Raw genomic sequence first — 27,079 nt, 5'->3', positions numbered from 1 at the left:
TGTATTTCCTGAAGCTCCAACGACCACCCATATCTGTGTAATCTCTAGTCCCTATATTCCTCACTATCGCTCTAACTCCTTCAGGACTGATAACCCTGTAAATCTCCTTGACATCTTTCAGCCCAAAAACCTATCTGATTTCTAACCACCAACAGTGATCTCAAACCACCTGAACGCTAACATCCTCCAGTCTCTACAACCCAGCTTTTCTCTGTTAGCTTCTCTGGTATCTGTATTCCCCTTTATCTCCAGTTACAGATCCTTGCTCAGGGAAACAATGTCTCTGTACCGAATCTGTAAGAACACAAGAATCTTCGGTGTATCAATAAATTTGCCTCATTTTCTAAATTTTCACGACTGCAAGTTCAACCTTCTCCACCTCTTCTCATAAATATCCCTCCATTTTGAAGAACAACCTAGTGAACCTTCTCTGGGCTGCCTCCAATGCAAGGACATTTTCCCTCCAGGTAGGGGACCAAACTTGTTCACAGTATTCTCAGTGTGGGCAGGCTGGAGTCCTCTATATTTATTACAAGCCTTCCGTATTTTTATTCTCCATTCCCTTTGAAATCAATGCCAGCATTCCTTTTGCCTTCTCTGTGTCCTGCTGGCCCTGTATGCCACCTTTCTGAGATTTATACACAATGATTCTCAAGTTACTCTGTGATGTAGCTTTCTGGAGTTGATCTGAAACCAAGTGGTGACAGCGATAATCAGGAAAGTGCTGGAATGTATGGTAAACAATATGCCAGAAATGATAACTACACACTTGGAAACCTACGGAAAAAGGGCAGTCCATCAGACCATCATGTATAGGAGCAGAATTAGGCCATTCGGTCCATCGGGTCTATTCCACTATTTGCTTATGGCTGAATTGTTTCTCAACCCCAATCGCTCACTTACTCCGGGTAACACTTGATCTCTTTATTCATCAAGAACCTAGCTATCTCTGAGTTAGATACACTGAATCACTTAGCATCCACAGCCCCATGATGCAGTGAGTTCCACTGATCCATCACCTACTGGCTGAATAAATTCCTCCACATCTCTATTCTGAAGGGCCGTCCCTTCACTCTGAAGCTGTGCCCTTGTCCCCTAGTCTCTCTTCCTCGTGGAAACATCTTGCCCCCGTCCACTCCATCCAGGCCCCTCAGTATTCTGTAAGTTTGAACAAGGTTCTACGCCGCCGCCGCCTAAACTTCATCAAGTGCAGACCCAGAGACTTCACCTGCTCCTCATATGACACAAAATTCATCGCTGGGATCTTTCTTGGAAACCCATTTCTCATACCCCTTCACATTCTTTGTCCAGACTCTTAATGTATAATGAGCAGAGTGTCATCCCAAAACTGACCCCTGCGGTACTCCCCCCATCACCAGTTCCCATCGTGAAAACTTGCCCTTTCTTCAACTCTCTGCCTTGTGCCAATCAGACAAATCCTCTATCCATGTTCTGCATGTTGTTCTGAAACGGAAATGTCATTTCACACCCACTGCTGGATTTATTTTTCTGTCTGGTTGTAAACAGCAGAGTTTCTCCATTACCTTCCCATCTGTAATTCCCTGGAGAAGGTGGTGGGGAGCTGCCTTCCTGACCCATTGCAGTCCTTTGGGTGTAGGGACAGACACAGTGCTGGGAGGATGGAGCATGGCTTGGAGGGCACCTTGGAAATGTTGGTGTTTCCGTGCACCCGGAGCTCCTGTCCTTCCAGGGTATAGTGGTTCCGGGTTTGTGAAGTACTGTTGAAAGGGCCTGCCTGAGTGACCTCAGTGCTGCTTGTAGATCTTTTAATACGTCATTCATTAATGAACATGAGCTCTGTTGGCTGAGCCAGCATTTATTGGTGATATGGAGTTGTCCCTGAGAAGGTGGTGGTGAGCTGCCTTCTTGAGCCACTGCACCAGCCGTTGGAACTGTTGTTATCTGTGTCCCATTCAGCAGGTGCTTGTCCTCATGTCTGCAACTGCATACAGACAATGCAGCTCTCCCTTTCATATCCTATATACTCCCCGCCATATAAATCTGACAGTTCCTCGCAATATCTCACCTTCTCCATTCCCATCTGTGCTAGAGATCACTGAAATTCATTTATTCTTGTTTAAACTTCTGATCACCCAAAATCTCTCCCTTTTAAAATGTGTAACCCTTTCAGCTGCTGTAACTCTCCATATAAATGTAATCAATGATAGCACAGGTTCCCTTCCTAAATCTCTGTAATTACAATGGTTGCATGTGCTAAATTGGCAATTTTCTTCCTCCTTATACATCTCAGGACTTCCAGCCCCTATAATCCCAATATTTGGAATGCTCCCATTCTCTGCACCTCCTCATGTCCTGAGGGTCCTTGAACACCACCAGTGCTCCAAAAGTTTATATTACCCCCAAGTTACTGCAAGTCTTCTAACTCTGTAATATCCAACAGTCTCCAGTACCATACGCCACTTTCTGGCTATCAATTTGCATTTGTTGAAGAATACACATCTCTGTAATCAACTCAGAAAAAGCCCTTTAGACTGTACAAAGCTCCGTCATGAATAAGCCACTATCTCTCTGTGTCCTTTGCCTTCATCAGTATATGCAACTCTCGTGTATCTTCTAGCAAACTTCTTCAGATGCTGCAGATCAGCCTAGCTCCCTAGATAACCTGTTCCATTCCATATGGCTCGCTCAATCACTGTGACACCCTCTGCTCTGTCTAATTCTCCTCTTTTCCACTGTTTTCCAGGCACAACAGTAATTCTGTAAGGCAGCAGTGCGGAATGGGACGTTATAAATCTCAGCTGAGGCTTGAGGCCTGCCATTACCTGGGAGTCACAAGGACAGAGAACCTGAGAGAGTGCGGGAGAATATTAATCAGTAGCGAGGGTCGGGACCGACTGGGACTTGGAGTAGGAGAAAAAGCAGAGCAGGAGGCTTGAAACCAGCACTGAGGCACAGAGGGAGTGACCATATGAGGGAGCAACTTGGAGCAGGAGCTTGAGTCTAACATACCTGGGAGTTACAGAGGCAGCAAAGCAGGAGGATATAAATCAGCACTGAGGATTAAGGCTGAGTCACACCTGGTAGTCACAGCGACAGTGACCCTATGAGGGAGCAGAGTGGAGTGGGTGCTGGAGGATTACACGGACCTGGGAGTCACAGAGACGGTGACCCTGTGAGGGGGCAGAGTGGAGTAGGAGCTTGAGGATTACACGTAAGTAGGGGTTGCATAGACAGTGCCCCTGTGAGGGAGCAGTTTGGTGTCGGAACTGGAGAATTACACATCCCTGGCAGTCACAGAGACGGTGACACTGTGAGGGAGCAGGGTGGAGTGGGAGCTGGAGGAATACACGTACCTGGGAGTCACAGAGACAGTGACCCTGTGAGGGAGCAGGGTGGAGTGGGAGCTGGAGGATTACACGGACCTGGGAGTCACAGAGACGGTGACCCTGTGAGGGGGCAGAGTGGAGTGGGAGCTTGAGGATTACACGTAAGTAGGGGTTGCATAGACAGTGCCCCTGTGAGGGAGCAGATTGGTGTCGGAACTGGAGAATTACACATCCCTGGCAGTCACAGAGACGGTGACACTGTGAGGGAGCAGGGTGGAGTGGGAGCTGGAGGAATACACGTACCTGGGAGTCACAGAGACAGTGACCCTGTGAGGGAGCAGGGTGGAGTGGGAGCTCGAGGTTTACACATCCCTGGGAGTCACAGAGATGGTGACCCTGTGAGGGAGCAGAGTGGAGTGGGTGCTGGAGGATTACACGGACCTGGGAGTCACAGAGACGGTGACCCTGTGAGGGAGCAGAGTGGAGTGGGAGCTGGAGGATTACACGTACCTGGGAGTCACAGAGACGGTGACCCTGTGAGGGAGCAGGGTGGAGTGGGAGCTGGAGGATTACACGTCCCTGGAAGTCACAGAGACAGTGACCCTGTGAGGGAGCAGAGTGGAGTGGGAGCTGGAGGATTACACGGACCTGGGAGTCACAGAGACGGTGACCCTGTGAGGCAGCAGAGTGGAGTGGGAGCTGGAGGAATACACATCCCTGGGAGTCACCGAGACAGTGACCCTGTGAGGGAGCAGGGTGGAGTGGGAGCTGGAGGAATACACATCCCTGGGAGTCACAGAGACAGTGACCCTGTGAGGGAGCAGGGTGGAGTGGGAGCTGGAGGATTACACGTCCCTGGAAGTCACAGAGACAGTGACCCTGTGAGGGAGCAGAGTGGAGTGGGAGCTGGAGGATTACACGGACCTGGGAGTCACAGAGACGGTGACCCTGTGAGGCAGCAGAGTGGAGTGGGAGCTGGAGGAATACACATCCCTGGGAGTCACCGAGACAGTGACCCTGTGAGGGAGCAGGATGGAGTGGGAGCTGGAGGATTACACATCCCTGGGAGTCACAGAGACGGTGACCCAGTGAGGGAGCAGAGCGCAGTGGGAGCTGGAGGATTACACGTCCCTGGGAGTCACAGAGACAGTGACCCTGTGAGGGGGCAGAGTGGAGTGGGAGCTGGAGGATTACACATCCCTGGGAGTCACAGAGACGGTGACCCTGTGAGGGAGCAGAGTGGAGTGGAAGCTGGAGGATTACACGTATCTGGGAGTCACAGAGACAACTTTCTGCTACTGGGACCTGCCTGCACTGAGTTTGGAAGAAGTGCAAGAGCCATCACAGAAAAGGCTGTAAGTTCATTGGCTGATAAATACACCGTTATTAACGACTATCAGTTAATTGCTGTAAGTCTGCAAATTAATTTTCCAATTCTGAAGTAAGGTTCGAACTCAGAATTAAGAGACACTGTGAAATTCTGTGCCAATATAGTCAATTACCCTCAGTAAGCCACAGTGGAATAAGGGACTTAACCATATTGTTATTTCCCGGATGTTAACTTCATTCTAAGTAATTATTTAAGTTATTCTAGACTGTTGCATTTTACGACATGGCAAGACATATTTGTCAGATGGAAATTATGTTCTGTTACATTGGGAATTCATAGCCCCTGCTCGTGTCCTAGATGAACACGGGGTCTCGGAGATCAGACAGTGCTCGAGACTCTGTGATGCTGAGAGTTATGGGGATAGCGCACACAGAGAGCAGATCACCCTGCAGACATGACAGCCTGGAATAAGGAAGGGAATGGGGGACTAGGCAATCGAAGAGAAACAGTCAGGGAATCCAGGAATACCGTGATATCTCCCTCCCAATTCAGTTTCCCAGTTTGGAATCTGATTAAGGTGTAGGCTGCTCAAGGGAGGGCAGTCAGAGCCATGTCTGTGGCCCCACAAGCAGCCTGACTGTACAGGATCGGAGGTAGAAGGAAGAAGGAACAATAGGAACAGGAGATTCCGGAAATTGAAGAAGATGTCAGTGTTTCTGTAATTTCAGGATAGTGGGGTTAAGAATGTCACTGTGTCTGCAGGACATTCGTCTGGGGTACAGTGAGCAGTCCAAGGTCACGTCCATGCTGATAGGAATGATCTGGGTAGGAAGGGTGAAGTGGTCTGGGAATCAGAATTTAGGGAGCTAGGTGGATAGTTAGCAAGCAGGACCTCAAATGTAGCAATCCCTTGGTTACTGCCAGTGCCGTGTCAAAGTGAGAACAGAACTCTGAGTTTTAGGTAGATGAGAGTGTGACTGGAACGATGGTGCAGCAGGAAGGGCTTCAGATTCCTGCGACACTGGGACTGGTTCTGAGGAAGGCAGCAATTGTGCAAGGTGGATGGGCTAACGTGACAGAACCGGGACTGAATTTCTTACGGGGTTTTTTGGGAGGGATTGAAAATAACTTGGCCTGTGCTTAGGATCCAAAAAGGAATATTAGAGGAGACTACCAGGATTCTCAAAATACTGGGAGATACATTTGGTACTAACTTACAACAACAAGTTTATCAGTGGAAGATGGAGCAAGAAAGAAAGCCTTAATCTGAGGTTCTCTGCATAGACATTAATACTCGGAGTGTGTAGAGTTACAGGTGCAGATTGGTGTGTCTAAATCTGGCTCAAGGAATGGCAGGACTGGGTGTCAAATATTGCTGGGGATAAAGAATTCCAAAATGATAGAAGTGAAGGGAAAGGATGAAGGGAAAAGTACTGGTTTAAATTAGCATTAGTTTAGGAGTCCAAGACAAAGATGATCCATCCAAGGAAACAATTAATTTGGCTGGAGCTACAGAACAAAAAAATATACAATTACACTGTGAGGTACAGTCTGTCGGCAGAAACCAAAAGAAAATGACGGAGGGAATAAATATTAACTGATATTAACTGTGTTATTGGTGTTGCAGGGTCACGAGGTTCGAGTATTCCTAGATTACATGGAGGAGAGCTTACTGCCGGAGTATGTGTCCAGCCCAAGACAACATGTACTGTTGGACCTGGTCCTTGGAAAAAGATGGGGCAAGTAGATCCAGTGTCAGTAGGGGAAGATTTTGGGGAACAGCGATCATTTTATTGTAAAGTTCAGGATGATGGTAGAGAATGATATAAGTAACTGAGAGTGAGAAACATTAGTGGACTGAGAGCAGCCTTCAATGGGGCAAGAATGAAGCTGGGAAGGTTTGACTGGAACACCAATTTGGTCAGAAAATGACAAACTGAACCATGGGCTCCCTGCAAAGACAAGATGGCTTGGGTCCAGTTGAGGAATGGTCCCTCAAATAGGAACAGCAGGATAAACAACCCCAATGCTGCTTCGTGTGATAAACAATAGAATTTGTGTCAGATGGAGAATCGAATTAAGAGCCACGAGGAATGCTGGAGGTTCAGAGGGGAGATGGTAGAGCAGAGGGGAATTATGGGAAAACTGAGAGCCACCATAGAGCTGTCCCGGAATCCTCCTGCGGGCCCCTCATAACGAACGTATCAAAAGATGGAGTAAGGCTGCGTCAAAATTAGAAAGAGGATTTATACCTGGAAAAAGATCTTCGCAAGTAGTTAAGATGCACTTAGATGCGTTGTAGATGCATGTTTGACTGAAACATTCAGGAGGCGATTAGATGATATTTGATACAAAACAAATGTGAGGATGTGAATGAAGGAGGAGATCATTACTCAGCAAAGAGTTCAGTTGAAGAGCTGGTGTAGTCATGATTGACCAAATGATACCCTTCTGTGCCAAAAGGCGTCTGTGTCATTCCGTGTGATGTCTTGAGAGTCCTCCAAATCCATAAATATCCCGTCTTTATAACCTCGTCGATCCTGTATGATACATTCTAAATCTCCATCAGCCAATGTCGCCGTCCTTATCTCTGTAACTCATACAGGCCATACAAACCTCCTTTCTCTGGAATCTCCTCCAGCCCCAATAACCTTTCCTCTCTATAAAATATTTCTCAAGTCTTTACAGCTCTCCCCTTCTCTGCAACTATCTGATCCATAGAAACCTAATCTTTGCAATCTCCTCCAATCCACACAACAATCAGCCTTACTAATCTCCTCCTGCCCTGACAGATTGCAATATCTCAATAGACTCCAGCCACTACAGTGTTCATTATATCTCCAACGTTCTCCAGCACTGACAACACTGCCAATCTATTTTCTTTGCTCCAGTTCCTACAATTTTCCCTGTTGTGTACCCTAATCCAATGCCTAACCAGCTGTGTAACATCCTCTAGTCCCAACCATGCTCCTGATTCTGTAACCACCTTCTGCCCCGACACAGCTCACTGTCTCTGCAACCTCCAGATTCTAAACCCGTCCTGATCTGTGGAAATGCCCCCAGCCCTCCCCCTCTCTGTAATATCTACCAGATGTTCAAACTGAAATAACTCCACAGAGGCTGGTATCCTGTTACCAAATCACCTTTTATGTCTTCATGCATGATCCATGGCACTGACCCAAGCTAGCTCAGAGCCGGCTCTTATAGTTAACAGAGCCCCTGAAGCTTCTGTTTATTTATGAGCCAGGATTCCCTGATTAGAGCCAGTTAACAGTCCCAATCAGGTAACACGTATTAATGAGATTTAACTGACTGACCTCGTTCCAATCACTGTAAAAACACTCTACGTATCTCTAAGGTTAATTAACACCTACAAATCCCCTAGTCTCTGAAACCTCCTCCAGTTTCACCAATGCTGTCTCTGTAAAGTTCCCCAAGGACAGTCCTGTACCTTTCAGTCGATCCTCCTGTTATCAATCTCCTGCAGGACCAATACAAGCTTTTTTTCCTGTTTTCTACAAACTCTCCGTCTCAATGTTCTCCACCCAAAATGTCTCTTCCTAATCACTAACTGGTTCCAAAGACTCGGTCTGCCGTTTGTGTGTGACGTTCTTCATAAGGAGGAAGGGGTATTCGAAACAGGGAGCTTCATAAGGCATGGAGACCTTTACACAAATAGGAATGTTTGTAGAAACTAGTGGGTTTACAGAAGTGGGAAGGGTCATGGAACATGTAGGATGTTTCAGAGACTGGTAGTATGTAGGCACAGTGGACAGAATTTTTTTTATATCTGGAGCTGAGAGGTAAAGATAAATAAACCATGTGATAAATTGTCCCGGTAACATTTTCATCAGGTGTCGGGGAGGGTTTCTCTCTACAAGGCTCTCGTAGCCAGAATATTGATCTGGCTGCTCCAGCTTCATTTTCACTTCAAACAAAACCTAAAACTATTCTTGTCTTTGTAATCTTCTTCAGCCTCTAGAACAACCCATATCCCTGCAATATCCCATAACTTTCACACAACTTCCTATCTCTCTAACCACCTATGGACCCTACAGCAATCCTGGACTTTGCACTTGCTGCCATCCCTGAATTCCTTCCTAACGTTTGAACAAGGCCAATGAAATGGTAGATTTAAATAACATGAACCAGGTCAGATGGAGCTGTCATAATGGAGATGTGGCTCCAGTGTGACAATGACCGAGAACTGGATATATCAAAGGGGTTTACCATTAACACAGGAAGGATAAAAAGGCTAACTCAGTGAAGTACACTGTGTATAAAGATTGGGATCAGTATTATTGTGATGATAATCAATTCACACACTGCTCCTCCCTGTTTTCTCCCCTCATTCCTGCGTATTGATCCTGTCAGATATTGGTAAATCTTGAAAACTTCATAAAATAGTACAGTATAGAGGAAATCACTCTGCAAACTGTCTACATTGGACAAGATGTCATGTTATTTTTGAAGCCCTAGTTCTCTCTCCCCAGAGACGATAGGCCTTCCAGTTCAGCTCCCGGCACCTTTTTAAAATGGTTTGACAGTTTCTACCTCGACTCCACTTCCATGCGTGACTCCCAGATCTCAACCATACTCTGGGTGAAATAACAACCTTCCTCAGTACTTCGCTAATATTTCAATTAATTACGTTTAATATTCACCGTTTGTAATGCAATTCTACAAGAGCAAAATGTTCTCTCCCTTTCTACACAGGCTCCTGACAATATGTGCACCCCAATCAAATCTCCTCTCAGTATCCTCCATTCCCCTATCTTTCCCCATAACTGCACTTCCACTGTCACAGGGTAACGGATCTCCTCTGTACCCTCTCCAGTCCAATTCCATCCTTCCATGTGATCGGGTGACCAGAACTGTATACAGTCCCCAAGCTGTGACTGAACTCATTATTTATACAGTTCCTGCCTAAGCTTCCTGCTCTGAAATTCTGTATTTTGGCTGACAGAGAAAATCATGCCAATTGCTGCATTAAAAAGATTATTTATCTGTCCAGCTACCTTCATTTATCTGCCCACACTGACCATACTCTCATTTATTGTGTATTCCTCTCTATTGTTGATGTCCCCAAATGCCTTGCCTTGCACTTCTCTGGGTTGTTTGCTCCATTCACCTGGACCCCACAGTTTCTGTTTTTAAACAATCTGCCATGGGATCTCTTGTCAAATCCAAGTAAGTCACATGCAGTTCCAAGTTACTGCCTCAAACCGACACAGTCAGATTAATTACACACGATCTTCCTTGAAAAAATCAAGACCGACTCTCCTGGAGTCCCTGGGATTTCCTCAGTGACAGTTTATCCACTGTCGCAGAATTCTAACCTCGACCTATTCAGTCAGTCACTTGCTCCACATTAAACAAAGTTGCGGTATTAGCTGTTCTCCAGGCCTCCGGCACCATCCCTGCATCCAGGGAGGATTATATAATGTAGGTAAGTATAAGGCAGGGAATTTTCCCCGGCACCTTTTAACAGTCTGGAACATTGTATTACCCCTTTTTAAGGAATTGAATCTCCTGTATAATTCTCCTTTCCAAGTTTGTTTCTCCCAATATTTCATCCCTATTTTGATTCAGACAGACAGAGGCCAAACCCATCTTATGATTTGGTCAAGTCTCATTTTAATCGGGTTTCATGGAGTGTTTCTCTCCACAAGGTGAATTGCATTTTCTCATGATACCATACCCAATCTGCCTTATACCCTACCTGCCTGCGTGGTCTTCCTCTCATCTGACACTAACGTGATGATTTTTCCCCTTCTTCATAAGAATTGCCCTCTGCCTGGATACCCAAGAATTTACCAGCCTCCCTGTTTCCAGGAGCCATCTTTAAAAAGTCATTTTACTCTTGGATTGTGAAGTCGAAATTGGCCTGGACATGGCAGAAGGGGTAAACTGGGGCCCCACTTTGTGGGCAAGGCCCTGGTCCTGGTGTATGACATGGTTCATGAGAGGGACATTATCTTCCTCCAGGGATTGCAGGGGAAGCTATGACACTAGACCCTGCCAACTTGGTCAGAGGCTGATCCCTGGGTCAGTGAGGTGCCAGCCTTCTGGGTGAATATCTATCAGTATAGGAAGGAGGTCAGTGACCTTCTCCCGTGCACCAGGGTAAGTGCCACCATCTGCACTTTGTGACTTCACTCTCACTCTCTCTGTTACTGCACCCACCTCCCACCAAGGCTCATTTTCTCCCACTGTCAGTGAATGCAGCACCTTCTCTCAGTCTCTCTGTAATCTCTTCTCTGCCCCTCTGCCCAACTCTGCCTGGTGTCTGTGCTGCCCACTCACTCACTCAGAACACCTCGACACCTTCCCCCCAACTGTCCCAGCACTAACAGCTGTACCAACCACTTCCATTTCCCTAATCCTCCTTGGTAATTCTCACATTCCAGAAGGAACCATCCCGCACTAGGGCACAAAGAACGAAGAGGGATATGGGGCAGCCTAATATTCATCTCCTCACCCCCTAACAGGGGAAGGATCCTGACCCTAACAACCACGAGAGGCTGACTGACCGTGTCCAAGCTCCCAGACTGGATTCTGAGACTCCCCCTGACTCACTCTGCTGGGCACCGTGACTGACCGTATCCAAGCTCCCGGACTGGGATCTGAGACTCCCCCTGACTCACTGTGCTGGGCACCGTGACTGACCGTGTCCAAGCTCGCAGACTGGATTCTGAGACTCCCCCTGACTCACTGTGCTGGGCACCGTGACTGACTGTGGACAATGATATCAAGCTTCCTGAGTTTGTGTTCCTGCTAAACACCAAGACAATACAGCAGACGGGTGAAACAGGTAGCTCTAGCTGAGGGGAAACGCTGCTAAAGGCAGGGTAAGGCAAGGCAATAATTCTGTGAGCATTCAAGTCAGTTCAAAGTGAGTGTGTACAAACACGGAGTGAGCAGCCCAGAGGGACAAGCCATGAGCTGTGAGTGTGTTTCCTGAGCACAGCGTCCTTGTAGCAGCATTGCAATGAGAGTTGTCAGTATACCCTGAGCTGCAGCATTGAAGTACTGAAGCGTACTGTCAGTGGGTCCGGGATGTGCTGGGAATGCATGGTGAGGCTGGCATGTGTCAGATGCCATCATTGGTGGGTGTGTACATGCAGCTCCTCTCTGTGCAGTGTCCCCCGAGATGATGCTGTTCAGGATAGAAGTCTGCAGGAGCAAGCGCCGAGATGGAGTCACCAGGTAACAGGTCTGACTTTCGTGTCAAATTCTCCATATTGAGTTTCCCCACAGTGGGGGAGGATATGAAGCTGCAAGTTGATGAGGGGGTGGATCTATAATAATGTGGTTGTTGATCATCAGTAATCATTCAGTGAGGATCTCGCCTCTCCCGTGCTCAAATCTTGACATTAACAACAGTCCAGTACAGGAACAGGCCTTTCAGCCCAGCAAGCCCGCACTGACGCATGATGCCGTTCTAAAGTTAAAACAAAAGTTTTTGCTCCAACAACCTCTATGTCATTCTATTCCCTACTTGCTTATACTTGTGCCAAGATCCCTCTTAAACCTTGCTATATTGGCTTCTTCCCCTATATCATTTCATTCCAGGCACTTTACATTCTGTCTGTAACAGCAAACGAAACTTACCTATCACATCTCCTGAACTTTCTCTCTTTTACCTAAAACCTACAGTCCTGAGTAATTGATACTTCTACTCTGGGGGGAAAAAGCCTCTAACTGTCCTTCTATCTATGCCTCTGATAATTCTGTAAATATCTGTCAGGTAGCCCCATATCCAATGATGCCCAGGTGCACACAAACCCTATATGTTCAATTTCTCCTTCTGACTAATACCCTCCAAACCAGACAACATGCTGGTAAAATTTTTCCATACCCTCTCCAACACTTCAACATTGTGTGGCAAAGAGTACTGTACACAATATTCTAAATGTACCTCGAAATAAGTTTCTCTACAGCTGCAATATGACCTGTTAGTTTTCATACTGCATGCTCTGATGCATGTCTGCAAGTTTGCCATCAGTTTTCTTGATCACCCTATCCACCCGTGTTACCCCTTTCAAGGAACTGTGGAGCTGTACACCTAGATTCCTTCGGATGTTGATGCAATCAGTAGTTTTTCCATACAATTTATACTTCTCTCCTGCATTCGACCTTCTAAAACGCATCACGTCACAACTGTCCAGATAAAGTTACATCTATGTTTTCTCTGTTCAAGTCTGCAGCTGACCTATATCCCGCTGTATTCTCTGGCAATCATCCTCACAATATGCACCTCCGCCAATCTATTTACAGATCACAAAAGCACTGACCCACCAGTACTCTGTCTTCTCAGACCAAGCAGTTCTCTATCCATCTTACCAACTGATCCCCTTTCACTTCACCTTCTGTATGAGCCTGCCATAAAGAAGCATATTAAAGGCCTTGCTAACATCCAAACGGCCAACATCCAGCCCCATTCCCTCATCAATCAATTTTGTCACTTCCTCAAAATATTCAGTCATGTTTGTGAGACATGATCCTCCCCACACAACTGTGTTGCCGGTTGCTAGTAAATCCAGATTAGAGTACTGTTGGAGCTGTACTCATTCAGACAAGTGATTATTCCATCATGTCCCTGACTTGAACCTTGGAGAGTAGATTCGATTCCTTACAGTGTGGAAACAGGGCCTTACATTCCTTACAGTATGGAAACAGGGCCTTTGGCCCAACTAGTCCATACCAACCCTCCGAAGAGTAACCCACCCAGACCGATTTCCCTCTGACTAAAGCACCTATCACTATGGGCAGCTTAGAATTGCCAATTCACCTGACCTGCACATCTTTGGACTGTGGGAGGAAACCACGCAGACACGGGGGGAATATGCAAACTCCACACAGTCACCCAAGGCCGGAATTGAACCTAGGACCTTGGTGCTGTGAGGCAGCAGTGCTAAGCACTGAGCCATCGTGCCGTTCTTGATGGTTAACATATAGTGGGGGCTGTGACAGTTACTGGACAGTGGGAGGTATGTCGGGGTGTGATGGTTACTATACAGTGGAAGCTATGTCCGGCCATGGTGGTTACTGTACAGTGGGAGGTATGTCAGGCCGTGATGGTTACTGTACAGTGGGAGGTATGTCGGGGTGTGATGGTTACTATAAAGTGGAAGCTATGTGCGGCCATGGTGGTTACTGTACAGTGGGAGGTATGTCGGGGTGTGGTGGTTACTGTACAGTGGGAGGCATGTCCGGCTGTGGTGGTTACTGTACAGTGGGAGGTATGTCGGGGTGTGATGGTTACTATACAGTGGAAGCTATGTCGGGCCATGGTGGTTACTGTACTGTGGGAGGTATGTCGGGGTGTGATGGTTACTGTACAGTGGAAGGTATGTCGGGGTGTGATGGTTACTGTACAGTGGAAGCTATGTCCGGCCATGGTGGTTACTGTACAGTGGGAGGTAAGTCGGGCTGTGGTGGTTACTGTACAGTGGGAGGTATGTCGGGGTGTGATGGTTACTGTACAGTGGGAGGTATGTCGGGGTGTGATGGTTACTCTACTGTGGGTGGTATGTCGGACCGTGATGGCTACTGTACAGTGGGAGGTATGTCGGGGTGTGATGGTTACTGTACAGTGGGAGGTATGTCGGAGTGTGATGGTTTCTGTACAGTGGGAGGTATGTCGGGGTGTGATGGTTACTGTACAGTGGGAGGTATGTCGGGGTGTGATGGTTACTGTACAGTGGGAGGTATGTCGGGCTGTGATGGTTACTGTACAGTGGGAGGTATGTCGGGCTGTGATGGTTATTGTACAGTGGGAGGTATGTCGGGGTGTGATGGTTACTGTACAGTGGGAGGTATGTCGGGCTGTGACGGTTACTGTACAGTGGGAGGTATGTCGGTCCAGGAAGCTGCCGACTGTATGAGTTATACACAATATGATTCTGCTGCTGCTGATGGGCCATTGTACCTCATGGATGATCGTGATTGTTTCCCTAACCTGTTTAAAGTCTGTACAATTCAGTACATAACATGGTGTGAAGGGTCTGCAAAATGTGAGGTTAGCCCTTGCTCCCCATAAGGACTGTGCAGTGAACATTGTTACCGATATATGAAATGTAGGGGTGATCTGCAGCAGGCAGATCAGTGATGATGTGGTCAATTATAGGTTTCCCTTTTATTGGTTCCCCATAACCTGCCGCAGAGCAGTCAAGCCACCACAGTGTCCAGCATCAATGCTGAGCACTATGATTATATTAGATTCCGTACAGTGTGGGAACAGACCCTTCTGCCCAACCAGTCCACGCCCACCCTCCGAAGAGTAACCCACTACCATGGCCAATTCACCTGAGCTGCATTTCTTGGGACTGTGGGAGGAAACCCACGCAGACACTGGGAGAATGTACAAACTCCACACAGGTAGTTGCCCAAGGCTGGAATCAAACCTGGGTCCCTGGTGCTGTGAGGCAGCAGTGCTAACCACTGAGCCACCATGCCACTCTATATTGACTATGTGCCATGGAGCTGCCCTCTTCTGCCTGCCTGTACCTTTCAGTGGTACAGAACCTACCAGAGAGAATAGTGATGCCTGGGACATAGTCCTGTTCACAGAATCCTGCTTTACAGACAATATCTGATTGTTGCTTGATTAGTCTGTGGGAAATATACAACAAGTCAATTTTACATTCTGTATAATTGAAGAGTTAATTTCAATTTATTTCTTTCATTTTTAAACAAACATCATTGTTTTTCAGTTGAAAGCAATTGAAATGAACAATAATTGATTTACCAGAGCGCAAACCTAACTATTACAGTTCAGTGAATGTAGTAAACAGCCAATTCATGTTCAGTTCAGTGAACACACCATCTTACAGGCAGCAAAGCTGTTGGAAATGACATTGAGAAAAAGCCTGAACTCAGACACAGTGTTACTGGGCCTCTCCATGACGTCCAAAACACTGGCCATCTCCAAGATCTGTTCAGAGAGCTTCCTAACTGGAGCTGGACAGTTACTGACACAATCCCTCACAATAGACTGGTTAGAGACATACCTGAACAACAGGGAGATGTGTGTGGGGCAGACTGGTCAATGGACTAGCACATGGCACTGGTCAAAATGCAGTTCAACATCTATAACAATGACCTGTAAACAGCCATGTCTTGGAAGTATATCCCTTCCAGTGTGGGACCTAAACTCTGTAGTTCTGTACCTTGGACGCAATCCTGAATGAAAGTGTTATAAAGGTGATGGACTCCTGCAGCACATGGCATCTTACATTGAATCCCTCATAAACCATATCCAGTGTATGTTATCTCTACAATGTCAGTGTCCAAACAGATTTGTGCAGCGCCATTGATGGCCGGCAGCTTTACAGCCCAACGTACTTGTGTGTGACTTGATCTGGAAATCTCTGTGTAAATGTTTGCAACATTGTTCTAACCATTAACAGTAAAGTCTTATTACTGAAGGTCCGACATCCTTTCGTAATACGAACTTTTAAATTGTCCAATAAACACAAAATCCCCACTTTATTCAGTTCATTTTTATAACAATATGATGAAAACAGTGCACAACTCACAGTATGGAGCATTGAAATGATGGGTCTCAGTTCCACACCCAAGAGCAATTTATTATTAAGTGCAAGGACTTTGAAATAGAGCATAGAACATAGAACAGTACAGCAAAGAACAGGCCCTTCAGCCCATGATGTGGTGCCGACCACTGATCCTTGTGTCTGCACCCTCAAATTTCTGTGACCATATGCATGTCCAGCAGTCTCTAAAATGTCCCCAATGACCTTGCTTCCACAACTGCTGCTGGCAACGTATTCCATGCTCTCACAAATCTCTGTGTAAATATCCCGCCTCTGACATCCCCTCTGTACTTTCCTCCAACCGGCTTAAAACTATGACCCCTCGTGTTAGCCATTTCTGTCCTGGGAAATAGTCTCTGGCTTTCGACTCTATCTCTGCCTCTCATTATCTTGTATACCTCAATTAGGTCCCCTCTCCTCCCTTTCTCCAATGAAAAAAGTCCGATCTCAGTCAACCTCTCTTCATAAGATAAGCCCTCCAGTCCAGGCAGCATCCTGGTAAACCTCCTCTGAACCGTCTCCAAAGAATCCACATTTTTCCTATAATAGCACAACCAGAAATGGATGCAGTATTCCAAGTGCGATCTCACCAATGTTTTATAGAGCTGCAACAAGATCTCACAACTCTGAAACTCAATCCCCCTGTTAATGAAAGCCAAAATACCATGTGCTTTCTGAACAACCCTGTCCACTTGGGTGGCCATTTTAAGGGATCTATGTACCTGCACACCAAGATCTTTCTGTTCCTCCACACTGCCAAGAATCCTATCCTTAATCCTGTACTCAACTTTCAAATTCGAACTTCCAAAGTGCATCACTTTGCAGTTATCCAGGTTGAACTCCATCTTCCACCTCTCAGCCCATCTCTGCATCCTGTCAATGTCATGCTGCAGCCTACAACAGCCCTCTGTACTGTCAACGACACCTCCAACCTTTGTGTCATCTGCAAACTTGCTGACCCATCCTTCAATCCCCTCACCCAAGTCATTAGGAAAAATTGCAAACAGTAGAGGCCCAAGGACAGAGCCCTGTGGAACACCACTCGTCACGGACGTTCAAGCAGAATATTTTCTTTCTACAACCACTCGTTGTCTTCTGTAGGCCAGCCAATTCTGTACCCAGACAGCTAAGTTCCCCGGTGTCCCATTCCTCCTGACCTTCTGAATGAGCCGACCATGTGGAACCTTATCAAATGCGTTGCTGAAGTCCATACACACCACATCCACTGCTCGATCCTCATCATCACCTGCCCCTCACAAAGCCGTGTTGACTGCATTTAATCAAGCCATGCTTTTCCCGATGGTCAGAAATCCTATCCCTCAGAATCCTTTCTAACACCATGCAGACAACAGTCGTGAGGCTTACTGGTCTGTAATTGTCGGGGATTTCCCTATTTCCTTTCTTGAAGAGAGGAATTACATTTGCCTCCCTCCAGTCCTCAGGTACGACTCCAGTGGAGATCGAGGATGCAAAGAACTTCGCAAGTGGCGAAGCAATTGCATTTCTTGTTTCCAAAGCAATTGTATTTCTCGTTTCCAAAGCAGCGGAGGACAAATTTGATTCGGGCCTGGCAACTTGTCAGTCTTAATATTGCTCTTCAGAGGGTCTGTGTGGACCTGTTGGACCTAAGGAACTGGTTCCACATGTAAGCTAAAATGTGCTGAAAAAAGCAGTGTGTGTGTTATCATTTTGATTCAAACCTCAACCCACAAAGTCTCATTTGAAGACCCTTCTAAGCTATTGTCCATCCTTTCAGCAGTAACTGACTTGTTAATTAATAAAGCAACATCACCTCCTCTTTAACACCCTGCCTTGTCCTGTCTATAGTTCCAGTACAACAGAGTATTGAGTTGTTTGCTCTAACCTCCCTCAAAAGAGCCTCTGTGATGGTAAAACTGTCACACCTCCACATGTCAACTCATTCCCTTATCGCATCTGTCAGCCTGTCTGATAATACTCCCAGCATTAATCTAAGCTGGAATATAATACCTGGAATACCCTGTACCTCGGAGTTCTTCAGTCATTTCCTGTTTCTTATCAAGCTGCTCAAACCATGAACCACAACTCTAACTCTGGCACTAAATGAATATATGCGGAATTGTAATTTCTTTTTTTTAAAAAAAAACATATTCATCAAATGCAACTTTCCAGAACTGAGCAGTCAGCTCCACATACAATGAGTTTCTGATGGTTAATTCCCCACTCAGTGTACAGAGGGGACAGCCCTCAGTAGTGGAGAAAGTGAGGACTGCAGTTGATGGAGATCAGAGTCAAAATGTGTGGTGCTAGAAAAGTACAGCACGTCAGGCAGCATCCGAGGGGTAGGAGAGTCGATCTTTCGGTCATAAATTCTTCATCAGGAAGGCATTGGTGCATTCCTTTATTTTTTCATTCCATGATTCACAGAATGTTGTGAACTGTACTTACTCAGGGAGGCAGCACTGTGTATTGCACTGAAATGGAAAGCAGTCAATCAGTTGGTTGGACAGGGTGCAGAAAAGTTGAGGGGAAGTATACACTGATTGAATGAATTACAAACATAAGGATAGGTAAATCCCCTGGGCCAGATGGGGTTACCCTAGATTACTCCAGGAAGTGATGTGAGAGATTGGCGTGCCTTTGGTGATGATCTTTGCGTCCTCACAGTCCACTGGAGCAGTGCCAGCCAGATGATTGGAAGGTTACAAATGATACTCCCTTGTTCAGCAAATGGATTAGGGATAACTGTGGGATTGACTGAACAGTCAGTCTTACATCAGTGTGGGCAAAGTATTGCAGACGTTTCTGAGAGGCCGGATTTACAATTACTTAGAAAACAATGGTTTGATTAGACATAGTCAGCATGGCTTTGTGAGGAGCAGGTCATCCCTCAGAAACCTTATTGAAATCTTTGAAGATGGAAAAAGCACATTGATGAAGCGAGACCAGTAGATGTGGTGAACAAGGCGTTCGCCATTGTCGGCTCATTCAGAAGGTACAGAAGCATGGGGTGCAGAGACATTTGGCTGTCTGGATACGGGCGTGGCTGGCCCACAGAAGACAGAAGATGGAAGCAGTTGGAAAGTATTCAGCCTGGAGCTTAGTGACCAGTGGTGTTCTACAGGGATCGGCTCTGGGACCTGTGCTCTTTGTGATTTTTATCAATGATTTTGATGAGGAAGTGGACAAGTAGGTTAGTAAGTTTGCCAATATCACGAAGGTTGATCGGGTTGTGGATAGTGTGGAGGGCTATTGTAGTTTGCAACAGGACATTGACATGATGCAGAGCTGGGCTGACAAGTGGCAGATAGAGCTCAACTTTAAAAAAATGTGAAGCAATTTTTTTAAAAGGTTGTATTTGCATAAAACATACAGGGTTGAAGGCAGAATTCTTGGCTGTGCGGAGTGACAGAAGGATCTTGGGGTCATTGTCCATCGATCTCTCAAAGTTGCCACCAAGTTGATAGGGTTGTTCAGAAGGAATACGGTGTGTTGTCTTTCATTATCAGGGAGATAGAGATTATGAGCAGCGAAGTTATTTCTTTGCTCTATAAAGCTGTGGTTCAACCACACGTGGAAGCCTCAGAGAGTGTGCAGAGGAGACTTACCAGGGTGCTTCCTGGACTGGAGGGCATATCTTACAACGAAAGTTTGAGCTGCTAGGGCTTTCCTCCAGCAGTAGTAGTAGAGTCAGATCCATTAGGGATATTTAAGAAGACTCTTGGATAGGCACACGAAAGTTAGTGCATTGAAGGTTATATAGGTTAGTCTGATCTTAGAGTGGGATAAAAGGCTGGCAAAACATTGAGGGATGAAGTGCCTGCACTGTGCTGTACTGTTCTATGTTGCAAATTTCACTCAGCTTGTGGATTTTCGTCAGTTGGTGAATGTGTGAGGGAGGTGAGGGAGTGAGGGAATGGAGTGTGTGAGGGAGTGAGGTGTGTGAGGTCAGGAAGGTGGGTAGGGACGTTAGACCAAGACTTCCATTTTTGATGTAATTGTTACATTCACCTAAGTGTCAGCACAATATGTGTGGTTATCAAGACCAGACAAAATCCACAAGTTCAGTTATTAAAACGATTTTGGCTTGCTGTTTGCTCCTGGTTTCTACAGATACATTCTGCTGGGTGACCCATGAATTAGTATCTGAATATCCACAGACATGTTTCATTTTGTTTTGATACTGTTGAATGTGAAGGTACATTTATTGGATGTAGTTTCAGAGGATTCACTGTAAGACACAAAATGCTTCAATAGACTGTCAAATGTGAACGTTTTCACCCAGTGTCTGGCCCAGGGTGCAGATGTAGGGAGTCTGGGTGATATGCCAGATGTCATCACCATAAGTAATGTGTGCATTGTGATTCTGACACTCCATGTCCATACATCTGCTCCATGGGCCAGGCTCTGACTGATGATGAACTTGTCAGACCTGGTTCCTGGTCAGTCATTGGTATCTAATTTAGACAGTATTTGTGCCTACACTGAGAGCAGTGATAGACTGTTGGCTAGTTTCCTCCTGCTCAATGGGGATTCCAAATGATTCTCTGTGAGGGAATGTTTCTATGACTGCCCTGACACAGGTTGGAAACTCTCTTCACAGATTCAGGACCAGGACAGGGTCTCTGTCATCGCTACATGCAGCTGTGAGGTCCAGTAGCACTGTACCTGAATTCAGGCCTTTTAGAATCCACTTTTAATGTCGGTCATGATGCAAAGTGATGGGTTTGCTGACCTGAACAATGATCAGGAGTTTGCCATATTTATGAATTGGGCAATAATAAAGTATGAGCTTCAATTATTCAATGAACAATAACTGCATCATCTCTGAAAACAATGAAGTTGATTTTATATTGATAGAATTAAAATATAAACACCAAACAATCTTTTATGATACAAAAGTAAGGAATCACATTTTTATTTGTATCGAAAAAGGACATGTTGTCTGACTGTGCTGGTGATCACAATTACACATTGAATCTCAGTATTCAAATGCATACATTGTCACCCTATCATTTGCAAAATGGTTGACCTCTACATGATTTAATATTCAGAGTGAGCAAATGATTGAACAATCAAATAGAATTATAACTCTGACACATTTAAATAAAATCAATCGATTTAATTTCTCCTCTGAAATGTGTGAGCTTCAGTTATTTGCCAACAATTCTATTAGTTTTAAAATAATGATGGAAAAGGATAGACTAGATCTAAAAGTTGAAGTTCTAAATTGGAGAAAGGCCAATTTTGACGGTATTAGGCAACATCTTTCAAAAGCTGAGGGCGGCAAATATTCCCAAGTAAGCAGTCGGCTAGAAAATGGGAAGTCTTCAGATGTTAGATAGCCGGAGTCCAGAGACAGTATATTCTTGTTAGGGTAAAAGGAAAGGCTGGTAGTTATAGAGAGTGCTGAATGACTAAAGAAATTGAGGGTTTGGTTAAGAATAAGAAGGAAGGATATGACAGATACAGGCAGAATAGTTTGAGTGAATCCTTAGAAGAGTATAAAGGCAGGAGGAGTATACTAAAGAGGGAAATCAGGAAGGCAAAAAGGGGAACATGAGATAGCTTTGGCAAATAGAGGTAAAGAGAATCCAAAAGGATTTTACAAATACATGAGATAAAAAGGATAAACAGGGAGAGAATAGAGCCCTCAAAGATCAGCAAGGTGCCTTTACGTGGAGTCACAGGTGATGGGAGAGATACTAAACGACTATTTGATATCAGTGTTTACTCAGAAGAAGGACATGGGAGATGTAGATATATGGAGAAATAGATGGTGATATCTTGAAAAATGTCCATATTACAGAGGAAGAAGTGCTGGATGTCTTGAAATGCATGAAGATGGAAAAATCCCCAGAACCTGATTAATCAGGTGAAACTTGAAAGGGTTCAGAAAAGATTTACATTCATGTTGCCAAGGTTGGAGGGTGTGAGCTATGCTGGAGGTTGAACAGGCTGGGACTGTTTTCCCTGGAATGTTGGAGACTGAGAGGTGACCTTATAGAGGTTTATAAAATTATGAGGGGTATGGATAGGGTAAATAGACAAGGTCTTTTTCTTCTGGGATAGGGAAGTCCAGAACTAGAGGGCATAGGTTTCGGTTGGGTAGGGAAAAATGTAAAAGAGATGTAAGGGGCATTTTTTTCTCACTCAGAGGGTTGTACGTGCTTGGAATGAACTGCCAGAGGAAGTGGTGCTGGTTAGTACAATTATAATATTGAGATGGTGTCTGGATGGGTATATGAATAGAAAGTGTTTCGAGGGATATGGGCTGAGTGCAAGCAGGTGGGAATAGATTGGGTTGGGATATCTGGTTGGCATGGACAAGTATGACCAGACAGTCTGTTTCCATGCTGTCTATCTCTTTGACCCTGTGACTGTAATTTAGAAATGATAATAATTTGACATGCATTATCAAATAAATAAATCGTTTATATTATTAAATTGTAGCATACAATAAGTTGAAAAGTTGCTATTTTTAGAATGAATGATAAAGAATAAAGAACATTCCAACACAGGAACAGATCCTTCGGCCCTCCAAACCTGTGCTGATCCAGATCCTCCTATTGTCTAAACCTGCCACCTATTTTCTAAGGTCCTGTATCCCTCTGCTCCCTACCCATTTATATTTCTGTATAAATACATCTTAGATAACGCTTTCGTTCATGCCCCAACCCACCTCCGCTGGCTACACATTCAAGGCTGCCACCGCCCTTTGTGTAAAAAGCCTCCCACATATATCTGCCCCAAACCTTTCTCCTCTCACTTTGGACTCATGACCCCGAGTATTTGAGTTCCATAATGTGGGGGAAAAACTTCTTGCTATCCACCCTGTGTATATCTGTCTTGATTTTGTTGACCTCAACCTTCGACTTTGTCATGAAAATAGTCCTAATCTACTCAATCTTGCTTCATAACCAGCACCGTCCATCCCAGGCAGCATCCTGGTGAACCTACTCTGTACCCTATTCAAAACATCCACATCCTTTTGTTAATGTGGTGACCAGAACTATATGCAGTATTCCAAATGCGGCCAAACCACAGTCCTATGCAACTGTAACATGTCCTGCCAGCGCTTGTCCTCAACACCTGATCCAATGAAGGAAAGCATGCCATATGCCGCCTTGACCACTTTACTGACTTATGTTGGCATCTTCAGGAAACAATGGACCTGAATACCCAGATCTCGCTATAAGTCAATTTTCCCCAGGACTTTTCCGTTTACTGGATCTTTCAAAATGCATCACCTCACATTTGCACAGATTGAACTCCACTGCCATTTCTGTGCCCACCTCTCCAATCAATCTATATTCTGCTGTATTCTCTGACAGTCCCCTTCACTGTCTGCTACTCCAACAATCTTGGTGTCATCTGCAAACTTGCTAATCAGGCAGCCGATACCTTCTTCCAAATCATTGATATATATCACAAACAACAGTGGTCCCAGCACGCATCGCTGTTGCACAACACTGGTCATAGGTCACCATTTTGAGAAATCCCCTTTCACTATTACTCTCTGTCTCCTGTTGACCAGCCAGTTCTCTATCCATCTAGATAGAACTCCCTGGACCCCATGCGACTTCACCGTCTCCATCAGCCGACCATGGGGAACCTAATAAAACGCCTTACTCAAGTCCCCCAGTACCTTCTCCAGCAACTTCCCTACCACTGATGTCAGGCTCGCTGGTCTACAATTATCTGGATTATCCCACTATCCTTAAGAAATAAGGGGACAATATTAGCAATTCTCCAGTCCTACGGGACCTCACCCATGGTCTATCATCCTGCAAAGATATATATTAAAGCCCCAGTTATTTCCACACTCACATCCCTCAGTAACCTGTGGTTGAACCCATCCAGACTTGGAGGCTTGTCTACTTTAATACCTTTTAGAGTATCCAAAACTTCCTCCCTCTTTATGTCCACTTCATCCAGAGTATTTGGGGATCTCTCCCTCACCTCAACATCCGTCATGTCCCTCTCCTTGGTGAATACAGATGCAAAGTACTCGCTAAGAATCTCACCCAATTTCTCTTAATCCTTTCTTCCTTTGTCCTTGTGTGGGCCAAACATTTCTCTAGTTACCCTCTTGCTCCATATCTATGAAAAGAACTCTTTGGGATTTTCCTCAACCCTGTTTGCTAACGATATCTCATGACCACTTTTAGCCATCTTAATTCCTCGCTATTTACTGATGAAATGTGGCTAGTGAAAAAAAAATAACAATTTGTTCGTGTGAGTGGTAACTCAGACCTTTTCAAAGTATTTTGTGCAAAAACAATATTTGAAATCCGTCTCAGTGCAAATAAAAAGCAAGAGAAGAAACCTCTTGGGAACAGTAATTTTCAGCCACTGTCCCCCCAAAGTACTTCTGAGGTGGAAAAGAGTGAGGGTTTGTAAAAAGGGCACAACAGTAACTATGGGTGGCTTGAACATGCAAATTGGCTCAATTAATCAACTGGACAGTGATATCCTTGAATATAGAGTATATGAGAGAGTATTTCTGAGAGCAGGACGATATGGAAACAACCAGAGAATGCGGCAGCACGATGGCTCAGTGGTTAGTACAGCACCAGGATCCCAGGTTCGATTCCAGCCTCGGGGGACTGTCTGCGTGTAGTTTGCACATTTTCCCCCTGTCTGAGTGGGTTTCCTCTCACCGTCCAAAGATGTGCAGATCAGGTGAATTGGCCATGCTAAATTGCCCATAGAGTTAGGTATATTACTCAGAGGGAAATGGGACTGAGTGGGTTACTCTTTGGAGGGTCGGTATGGACTTGTTGGGCCGAAGGGCCTGTTTCCATACTGTAGGGCATCTAATCTAATTTAGATTTGATATTATTTAGCATGGAAGGATTGGTGAATGAGCTTTATCTTGGAAGAAGTTACCACAACATGCTGGAGTTTCACGTTCAGATTGAAAGAGTGAAGACTGACTCATACATGAGAGTTTTAGTGTTAGGCAATGATAATTATACTGACCTAAGGAAGGAAGGCTGTATGGTCTGGGGGGAGCAAAGATCAGTCAAAGGCAGGACAGCTGAAGAAATTTGGCAAATAGTTAGGGAGATACTAAAGATTGAAGAGGAATTGCATAACGGAGAAAAATCATCCATACCTTGATAAGGAAGTCAAGGATAACATGAAGGCACATCCCAGTACATGTCATACTGCACATGTTAGTCACACTGTGGAGGATTGGGAAAGTCAGTGGCCTCGTGGTATTACCATTGAATTCTTATGTGATAAACCCAGATAATGTTCTGGTGACCTGGGTCCAAATCCTGCCACAGCAAGTGGCGGAGCTTGAATTCAAATCTGGAATGAAGAGACTGATGGTGGTTATGAATCGATTGCCAAGAAAAACATACCTGGTTCACTGATGTCCTTTAGGGAAGGAAACTGCCGTTCTACCATAGATTCACCACTCTCAGACTGAAGACGTTCCTCCTTATCTCCATTCTAAAGATTATCTCTTGACTCTCAGGCTATGTCCTTGATCTTTTCTCTCCTCAATGTGAAAGCGTCTTCCCAATGTCTACTCTGACCAGGCAACCAGTACTCTGTATGCTTCTATTAGATCCCCTTTCACCCTTATAAACTGCAGCACCTATCGACCCAGAGACCTCATATGTTGAGCTTGTAATTCCTAGGACCATTCTTATGAAGCTACTCTGAACATGCTCCGGGGTGGTACATCCTTCCTGAGTTATGGGGCCCAAAACGGTACACAACAAACCAAATTTTGTCTGACCAGAGTCTTGTCGAGCCACAGAAGTCCATCCATTCAAGTCATTGCAAAAGAAATGCGATCACTGTATTTAAGGCCACCTTAAATAATAATCTTACGATGGACAATAATACATTTACCATGGAGTGACAAAAGTGAACAATGATTAAAACATGCTGGGAAGAAGAACCTAGCCTTGACCAAAGTCTCTGTGCTCTTCCACATGCTACAGAATGCAGACAGGCTGCGGCTACCCACAAATGGTTGCAAACAAACCTGACAGCTCCAGACCCTGTAATACACACCTGAAATTGGACCTGAATGGGACCATGGAATGTCGCCTTTGGGCCATCAATGTGACAACCCCAGGTTGGATCTGATTAATCAGGGTAAATGAACCTGATCATTTCATTGGCAGATTCTTCACACCCTCCCAAAAGGCGTGAAGACTTGGGAGGATAAGAATCAACGTAAAACTGCTTAGAGACTGGTAGCTCGAGAAAAACCACTGAAAGACAAGACATCTACAAGACCATCAGAAGAACAAGAAGACTTCACCACGTGGAATCTGGTCAACTTCTAGTGGGGTGATATGTGATCATCCAAAGTTCAGTTAAACAATAAGATAGATTGTAGTGTTTTTCATTACGGTATTGTACGTTTTATTGTTCTAATATTAATTGTGTTCAATAAACAAATATCATTGTTTATAAGAGATGTCTCAGTTCTTTTGATGAATATAAGATTTCAAACACAGTATTTCCCTCCGTTTCTTCATCTAGATTCTTCATGTACAAAGTAAAAAGTTGTGGTTCCCTTGCAAAATACCAGTTGTCATTGGCTGCTATCCTTGAAGGACCCTTTTATTCCCACTCTCTACCTTCTGCCAGACAGTCAAGCTTCTGTACACACTAGTACCTAGTCTCTGACACCATGGGCCCTTGTCTTACTCAGCCATCTCCTGTGTAGCACCTTGTCAACGTCCTTCTTGAAGTACAGATACACAGTATCCATTAGCTCTCCTAAGTCGAACCTGCTTGTTACATCCTCAAAGCATTCTAACAAATTCATTAGCATGACCTCCCGTTGATGAAACCATACTGACTTTGCCGTACTTTACCAGGCACTGGCAATTATTCAGAAATCTCATCAATCACAATGGATTCCAGGA

At 45.1% G+C, this 27,079-nt stretch overlaps 1 long non-coding RNA gene across 1 annotated transcript; it reads left to right on the top strand.

The window, feature by feature from the left end:
* The first annotated feature begins 4,156 nt into the window (after window positions 1-4,156).
* LOC140458761 (uncharacterized) lies at window positions 4,157-26,587 on the top strand. Its single transcript, XR_011953662.1, has 3 exons — window positions 4,157-4,663; window positions 6,266-6,377; window positions 26,141-26,587. It is a non-coding gene; the product is annotated as an uncharacterized lncRNA (long non-coding RNA).
* The last annotated feature ends 492 nt before the right edge of the window (window positions 26,588-27,079 follow it).

This window comes from Chiloscyllium punctatum, chromosome 34 (assembly GCF_047496795.1).
Source record: "Chiloscyllium punctatum isolate Juve2018m chromosome 34, sChiPun1.3, whole genome shotgun sequence".
Lineage (NCBI taxonomy): Eukaryota > Metazoa > Chordata > Chondrichthyes > Orectolobiformes > Hemiscylliidae > Chiloscyllium > Chiloscyllium punctatum.
Note: the sequence above shows the minus strand (reverse complement) of the source record. Positions and strands in the feature narration are given on the sequence as shown.